This window comes from Homarus americanus, unplaced genomic scaffold, assembly GCF_018991925.1.
Source record: "Homarus americanus isolate GMGI-L3 unplaced genomic scaffold, GMGI_Hamer_2.0 scaffold32022, whole genome shotgun sequence".
Taxonomy (NCBI): Eukaryota; Metazoa; Arthropoda; class Malacostraca; order Decapoda; family Nephropidae; genus Homarus; species Homarus americanus.
This window is the reverse complement of record NW_024716751.1, coordinates 1-9,060: the sequence shown is the minus strand read 5'-3', so window position 1 is coordinate 9,060 and position 9,060 is coordinate 1. Positions and strand designations below refer to the sequence as shown.

The window sequence follows — 9,060 nt, the reverse complement described above, 5'->3', positions numbered from 1 at the left end:
TTTCAACTACTTTACTTATAATCAACTAATCTCAATAATGCATTTCAACATCTTTACTTTACTTTACATATAATCATATTACATCAACTAAACTCAATGATGCATTTCAACATCTTTACTTTACTTTACATATAATCATATTACATCAACTAATCTCAATGATGCGTTTCAACATCTTTACTTTACTTTACATATAATCATATTACATTAACTAATCTCAATGATGCGTTTCAACATCTTTACTTTACTTTACTTAATATATAATCATTACATTAACTAATCTCAATTCTTCACACATTACCTTCATCTTCTCATGTCGCTCCACTTCTTCTGGTGCCTAATCACTTGTCGTCGTCATCTTCTACCTTATGTGTCACTCAAAATGCACATCAGGCAATAAAGAAAACACAAAATTCAACTCAAATACATATATTCTATACACTTAGCAATATAATACAGTACAGTACATCATCTTCTCGGCTCCATACACCCAGGACAACGGCTAGAAGTTCACTGGACACCAGCTTCTCGGCTCCATACACCCCGGTCAATGGGACGACGGCTATACGTTCACAGGACATCATCTTCTCCCCTCACTGGTACCACGGCTATTAGGTTCACAGGACATCTTCTCGGCTCCAGTCACGACACCTATACCTTCACATGACATCATCCTCTCGGCTCCATACACCCCGGTCACTGGAACACAGGACATCTTCTCTGGGACAACAGCTATACATTCACTGTACACCATCTTCTCGGCTCCATACACCCCGGTCACTGGAACCACGGCTATTAGGTTCACATGACATCTTCTCGGCTCCAGTCACAGGGACGACGGCTAGAAGTTCACGGGACATCTTCTCGGCTCCAGTCACAGAGACGACAGCTATACATTCACTGGACACCATACACCCCGGTCACAAGGACAACGGCTAGAAGTTCATGGGACATCTTCTCAGCTCCAGTCACAGACACCTATACATTCACTGGACACCATCTTCTCGGCTCCATACACCCCAGTCAATGGGACGACGGCTATACTTTAACAGGACATCATCTTCTCGGCTCCTTACAGCGACTTCGCCCCGTCGCTTCAATCTGAAACCGACAAAACACAACAATGGAGGTCAACTCGTAATGGCCTTTTCTATCAAATGCAGTCCACCCGTCGGCTTCGTCACTCGGGAAACTCTTCATGGTGCTCTTCTTATACTACCTACAATATACACTTCACGGCCACACTTCTAGGCAAACTATCATTGCTCAAATAATTCACCCACAAAAACACTATCTCTTGGTAGGGAGCAACCTCCGCGGTTATTCCCGGCTCCGTCGTCGACGTGCCTCTTCCTTTCTTCGTAACCGCCGAGGTAAATGCACAATACTTGGTCGTCTCCTTCCTTACTCTTACCACGAGGAACATACCCTACACCACTCGCTCCACTGAAAAAAAAACATCCATAATAAACACCATTCCAAAAAGTGTTCATGCATACACTCTCTTAGACATCAACAACACTCTCTTAGACATATCTACCAAAACCAAATTGCTTCCTTTTAAACCGCTACAAATACCAACATACACATACTCTACTACAAACCATTCACCAAAGCTAGTACCAATCATTACACAGCCTCCAGTGTGTAACAACAATACTAGCCTGCTACCAACTAACTTCTATACAATTACAATACATACCCACAACAAATTCACCTTTCATCTTAACCAAATTCAAACAAACGCTTCCTCTAACACAAACAATCGGCTCCTTACCCTTTCGCTCCCATCTCCGTCGCCGAATAACCACTGGCTCTTCCACCATCACTGCCGCTTACCACTCCAATCCGGCCTAAAAAAACAAACACATCAACACATTAGTTCCCCCACAACAATTCATAAACCTTTCACGCCCTAAACCGCTCCAACGCCACTCACCAATTATATATATATGCCTCTACACTACTCCCAACATTTCTATTACCTGCTACATCCATTCTCCACATATACTAATCCAAAACTAACCTACAATTTACATCACTATACACGTCTTCCAACAATTACATTATACTCAATTTCTTACAACTAAATTCACTATGACCCTAAACTATCACAAACAATTCACGATGCACCACACCACACTACTTATCTTAAACAACTGCCGCCCCTGCTGCTGCTGCTTCTTCTCCTCAACACAGTCCATTGCACAGCCCCATACATGTAGTAGTCCAACCTGGTTACGGCACTACCCACCACCACTCCATCCTCAAACCTGAAAAACAGAAACCTTTCACACAACCTCCATAATGCACCATGCTTATTTCTCCCAACTTTAAACATCAATGGGTACTGCTACCCGAAAAAACTCCTATATCACTTGCCTCTTATAACAAACTTTACCTACAACTTTCAAATACAATAACAACTCACCTTCAAATAATACATTGCACAATTTCACATCACCGTATCCAGTGTCGACGCGCTCCTCCACCACCAACATGAAAACAAAAAACAATACGTCAATGTTACAAATGCTCTACTCTTCAAATTATAACAAAGTATACGTACAACTTCAATAAACAATACTTACACATTTACTGCCTCTCATTTCCAAAATTCAGTCGAGCATTAATGTCCCTCTGGATTATCACACACCAATCACGTCTTCTGGACTGCAACAACTCCTGTACAAAACAATTACCACATCAATAACCACGACCCTCTTCATTTTCATATCAAACACACCCCACCTTCAACCACTTAACAGTATACATTACCTTTTAGCACATGCTGCACACGGCGACTGGTTACAACACTTGGCTCCTTTCCAACATCGACTTCTCCCCCACCTCTGGATGGCGACCATACTTCCTCTTGGTTAGTCGATACAGTCAACACAACACTATATTCTACTCTAACATTTTTCGATTTCTCATTATCACACTTTTTGAAAATGGGAGGGGCCGAGGGGCATCCCCCCTCCCCTTATTCCCATGCAAGGTGAAGGGCACAAGCGCCTACACCGCCCAACTAGGCAGCATGCCAACTTTGTGCTTGCCTAAAGGATCATAGCATTTTATGTCAAGGGCATACAACCCTCCAGTCTTTAACATTTTGTCGGCTAGCTCCGACGACTTTTACCCAGATACGAATTCGCAACTTTCGATTTACAACTGGTACCTACTTTACTGCTAGGTCAACAGGGACACAGGGGGTCTAGGAAGTGTGTCCAACCCACTTTCCACCGGACCGGGAATCGAACCCGAGACGTCCCGCTTGCGAGGCGAGAGCGGTACCGCTCTACCGCCGGCACCCCCACTTCGGCTGTGACCCCTTGTGAGGCGGGCGTCAGTCAGCTATGGGTACGGTTCCTCGACTAAGTAGTGCCCTTTCACAGGTTTATACACCTCACTTATGTCTCCCCGTGCCCATCTCTAGGCACTTTTGGGTGCACGAGAGAACCACCACCAGACCCCAACCTGAAAAAAAAATGGGCATTCGTTATCCATTTATCAAATCTTTCTCACTACTATATAATAAACTCAACTTATCAAAACTCATTTACATTTTCTTTAATCTACAGCCGAGGCACAAAATTCAACATTTTAAACTTAACATTACCAAACTCAAGCCACAATCATTTATTTTAATGTCAACTTTTAACATTTCTATTGCTCTACGGCACAAGACCAAAAATCAATTGAAAATTTAACAACTCTTTTACAAACTTCAACGTCACTTACCCTCAAAAAAATACCGGCTCCTTCCACCTCCAACAACAACAACCTGAAAAAACCATTTATTACCTAACCAATAAAACTTACACTCATTCTCAATACAAATATATTAGCCATGAACCACTTCTCAAATTACAGCTACAACTTCTCTTTAGTCAAACACAACTACACCTTCCATTTTAAATACCATATTGACGAATTCCTCACCGCAAGTGTAGACGCGCTAGCCATCACCTACAAACTTAGACCACGTTCTCTTCTCTATTCCACAGTATAAGCCTTCCGTACACCTGCAATAAAAGGCATCAACCTTCAAAATTTACAACAAACTAGTCAAAATTAATTAAACAAAAGCACATACACAATAACAATTAAGAACACTCTAGTCTGCGTATAAAACTAACACATGAACCATAACAGACGACAACAAAATACGACCATAAACACACACACAACCGAGAGTGTAGTACCATTATATAGCCTCCAGTATATAACAGCACAAACACAACACCCATTCAACAATTTCATTCACCTAAACTCCAAATTCGGGGTCTACCTCTGTGCCGGTCACGTCTCTGCAAAAATCAACCTCTCCCACGCTAGTTGGCTCCAACTTAACGCTCATGCGGCAGCCCACTGCGACTTCCTTGCGGTTGCTATTTTCTGAAAATAAACTACTACAAAATCTTAAAAAAACACCCACTACAAAACTCTCATTAATACAATTTTCTTCACTATTTCACCAAATATACCAACATATCTTAACTTCCCATGACTTTAAATAACAAGGATTATTTTATTACCAAAAAATTCTACCTTTCCTTTAATCATTTTCCTAAAAGTCATACAACCCAAAACACATCCACCAATCACAATCACCTTTACATACAGCCTAAGTATTCACAAGTAAAATTGCGAGCACGAGACCCAGGGTCAGTTAGATGCATCTTTAGCTGACTACATTCAAAACGTTCGACTTTACTTTTATCCTCTTCGCCACTGATCGGTCACGTCTCTTTTCCTTTATATTCTTCACCACAAGGTCAGCTCGCTAGCTGCCCGGGCAATCGGTCACGCACTGTTGTCAAATACTGGGCATGCACCGGCTCCTCAATGTACCTGAACCCGCTCCAGTGTTGGTCAAGTCTTCTCTTCAAAGAGCTCACACTCGATGCCGTCACAACACTCTGGTACATTGTTCCAACAATTTACAACCCTCACTCCGAAAAACTTTGCCCTCACGATTTTCCGGCTTCTTCAATCTTGAGCTGTGACCCCTTGTGGGGCGAGCGTCCGCCAGCTCCAAGCAAGGACACTTAACTGAGTAGTGCCCCCTCAGATGCTTATAAAGCTCAACTAGGTCCCCCCTTGCCCGTCTGTAGTATAAGCTAGGCAACTTCAGGCGCTCCAATCTCTCAGGCGGCTAGCGAGCCGACCTTTTCGTGAAGAATATAAAGGAAAAGAGACGTGACCAAGCGGCTAACAAGCCGATCAGTGGCGAAGAGGATAAAAGTAAAGTCGAACGTTTTGAATGTAGTCAGCTAAAGATGCATCGACCCGACCCTGGGTCTCGTGCTTTATGCCGCTTATTTTTCATACACTCAAAGCAGGCTACCAATTGGCTCACCCATATCAATATTCTTATTCAGGTCAAATCCCTATCTTTACCTCGCTAAACAAACTAAACATCAATAGTCACTTACCTGCCCTCACCCCTCGTTTACCAAAACGTCGCTGTCGGCACATTTATTTTCTTTTCCACTTCACTATATGCACAACACCTCCAATCTCCTACTATACGCATCAAAACACACACGTATGGTTTACTACTTGGCACACAAATGCTGCATCTTTTTTCTTTCTCACTCATTTTCAAGATCCACCACGATCACTATGAACAGTCCAAGCTCAAGGCACACATAAATGCTGCAGCTTTCTTTTCTTCTCACTCATTTTCAAGATTCCACCACCATCACTTAAAACTACATTGAACTTCGCATCCAAACAACTTCAGATACAGACAATATTTTAATAATGAACTTGCTACACAATCTACATGCTCATGAATTCACTTTCCATCACTCACCAACGAAATAACACGATTTCTTGCAAAAACACAACATATTCCGCCAATTTCACAAACTACACTATTAACACTTCAACTTTTTAAACCACTTAACACTTAAAGGATTTCATTTCAATTAAACTACCGTCTTCAATTTAAATATCCTGTACTCTAACAACTTGAATTAAGAACAACTTCAAAATCTCCCTAGTTAACCACAGACAGAAATCTTAAATACGTTTCACAGGCCACAAGTCAAATACTTCTTTAACTTGTATTAAAAACCACAGAAAATGTTTAAGAAAACATTTCCAATGCGGAACACTAACAGCCAAACAAACAAATGTCTAAACACTACTTTATATACTACACTTTACTTTTCTTTTCTTTTCTTCTTCACAAACTAAAGGAGTTCTAACACCAGACACAAGGATCGGATTGTAACTGATGCATCCTTGCCGGTTCGACCTTTAAATACCCCACCTTCACTTCGGTATTAATTATCTCTGCTCTTGACACTCATTGATATTTTTGTTCAGAAAAATTAAAATTTGCAGATAAAAATTCAAAACTCCATTTCTTTTTCAGGACCCGAACTATTTCTCCGGTAAACACCGTCACAACCAAACAGGGGTTATCCAGATCAACTGCTCTTGATGTTTGCACCAAGACATAGGTCACTGATATCGTAGTCAATAAAGTTTCCTTCCAAGATGGAAATAACAACATACCCTACAATCAGTTACTCACATCTCCATTCCTTGGTGAGAACTATCAACGGTGAATTTAATAAAGTCAAGACCCCGAGTAATGTTTTCCCATTACCGTCAAATACTTTACGTACAGTATATATTTATAACTTAATTCAAACAATGTAAAACAAAAACATCGTGGTAACATTCTATACTATGCCATCTTACGTGTACTAATCCACGTGCTACTAAATGTTATATAATAATTCCTTGACATAAATGTACGCTATATTATCAGGTACCACATTTACTCTCTAAGGTACGTGTGAGCTGAGACCTGACCCAATAAATCATTATCAAATTGTGATAGCAAATATCTCTCTAACCATTGCTATGTCAACTAGAAACTGGTCCATGTAACTGACGAGTATATTATAGTCATCCGCAGAGGACAAACAGCACGAGTACGAGTACGAAATCTTTAGTTAAGAGGTGAAAGAAAATTATTAGGGGTTGAGGGAAAAGTGGTGAAACTGAAATACAGTAGGAGTAGAAAAAATCTTTCTTATTGGTGTTTTATCTTTGTTCTGCTCCCTTGGGTCGTCAGACCTTTGTATTAATATTGCTCTATTTATATAATGCTGCTTATTATTATTATTTTTATTATTGTTGGAGTTAGTGAGCCAGCCCAGGTCCTTGTGTAGCTGGGAGGGTAGTCACATTTTTTTGGGGGCTAAGATGTTAGTTCAATGTTAATTGTTAAATATTAGTTATGTTAGTCTAAAGGTACACTGTATGGAGAGGCCTGCCAGGTTCTTAATACCACTTACCACCAGTGCCAGATTTATTAGACCTGTGGAGGCCCCCCTCATTATAACTACCCCACGAGGGTGGGGTGGCGAGTGAAGCGAACCTAATCATCTGGGAGTTCCGCAATTCTAAATATCATATTATTAGCACCACAGCATTCATTCAAAATAGACGGTTCATAGGAAAACCACCCAGTCGTCAATTTCAACGAGTAGCTAGCCTAATTTCTATCACGTGATAAACATGAATTTTAAAGATTGAAAATAAAATCAACCAAATCAATACAATATTAGAATATGTGGAGGCCCCTGGCCAACTGCCCACTTTGCCCACTCTTCAATCCGGCCCTGCTCACAACTCTACTCTACTTTCTTGTAACGTGTACGTTTTCTTCTCCATTGTTGTAACATATGTCTGTCTTTTGTTAATTTTACTGTTTCTGCTCTATGGTCAATTTCAAGTAAAGGTTAATATTAACTCGGTGCTTTGTTCTTCATTGTTTTTCTCTCTCTGTCATCTTATTTTATTCCTCATATTAACTTCTTTAGACTATTCTATTTAAGTTTAAGACTTTTTTAATATTACAATAGTACTATTTGGATGTATATGTGTCTTAACAATGTCTCACACTTAAACTGAGGCCAATATTGCTGTTGTAATATATTCACAATTTCTATCCAAAATAAGTAAAGCACTGAATACGATTTCATAATATTTTCCTTTCACGTTTTACACTACTTTCGTGTCACAATAAAGTTTAAATCGTTTACTCGTCATCAAACAACCAAACCTGCCGGCGTCACTTTGACGTCATAACAAGGCAATGTTCCCATTGGCTACAATTTCACCTAAAACAGCTTGTGATTGGTCAGGGAGTGTGGGCCGCCTGTATATAAAGCCTGGTAGACGGACGTCAACACAGAACACTGGCACGCGACGACGCTACAACATCTTCTGTACTGTAAGTGTATCTTCAAATTGTAAATTATTTGTTGGCGATTGGGAAGCTATTGTTTAAAATTTCACTTGACAAAAAAAAAAAAGGGAAATTTTATTAGTCTTGATATTACCTAAACTAAACTTTTTAAATAAGTTTCTCGTTAAACCAGGCTTACATAACATTAATCTTCTTGCTATTTCTAGAACACGCTCCTCAAACGACCATAAACCCTATACGAGTTGACCGAGGTAGCTGCAGTGTCACCACAAGAACAATTCGGAGCGTCTACAAAATTTACCTGTTGCTGGAGAACTCGATCGCAACAATTCCTTTCCTACTCCAGTTCTACCGCGGTTAGTGGATCCTTCCCACAGCATTACAGTGAGTTTCCTAGTGTTAAACTACAAGAAATTGGTCTCCAAAAAAACTGCTTTGTTATTTCTTCTACCCCATTTGTGGGTCATGAGCTGTATTGCATTACATTCTGTGCAAGTAAAGTCAAACTTGTACATATTGAATATCCAGTATATGTAACCAATAAAGTTTTTCTATTTATGGAATAATCCAAATCCTTGCTTTTACTAAATCAAAACCCAGAGTATAATAAAATCTCGACTACGTCTGCTGTTTGAAAGTTTGCCCATAAATAGTTCTCAAATACTCTACTTAATGGTGTTAAACGCTTCGGGAAATACAGCTCTACTCCTCTTAAATTAGTATTACTTTTTCACAACATAACACAATAGACAAATGATGACATTAATGTGTGGCTTTTTACTTTCCAATCGTTCAAAGTACACATTCTCGTACTAAAG

General features: G+C 40.0%; 1 long non-coding RNA gene across 1 annotated transcript; it reads left to right on the top strand.

Moving 5' to 3' along the window:
- The first annotated feature begins 8,067 nt into the window (after positions 1 to 8,067).
- LOC121858499 lies at positions 8,068 to 8,814 on the top strand. The gene is made up of 2 exons (XR_006087459.1): positions 8,068 to 8,266; positions 8,449 to 8,814. It is a non-coding gene; the product is annotated as an uncharacterized LOC121858499 (long non-coding RNA).
- Positions 8,815 to 9,060: the final 246 nt, after the last annotated feature.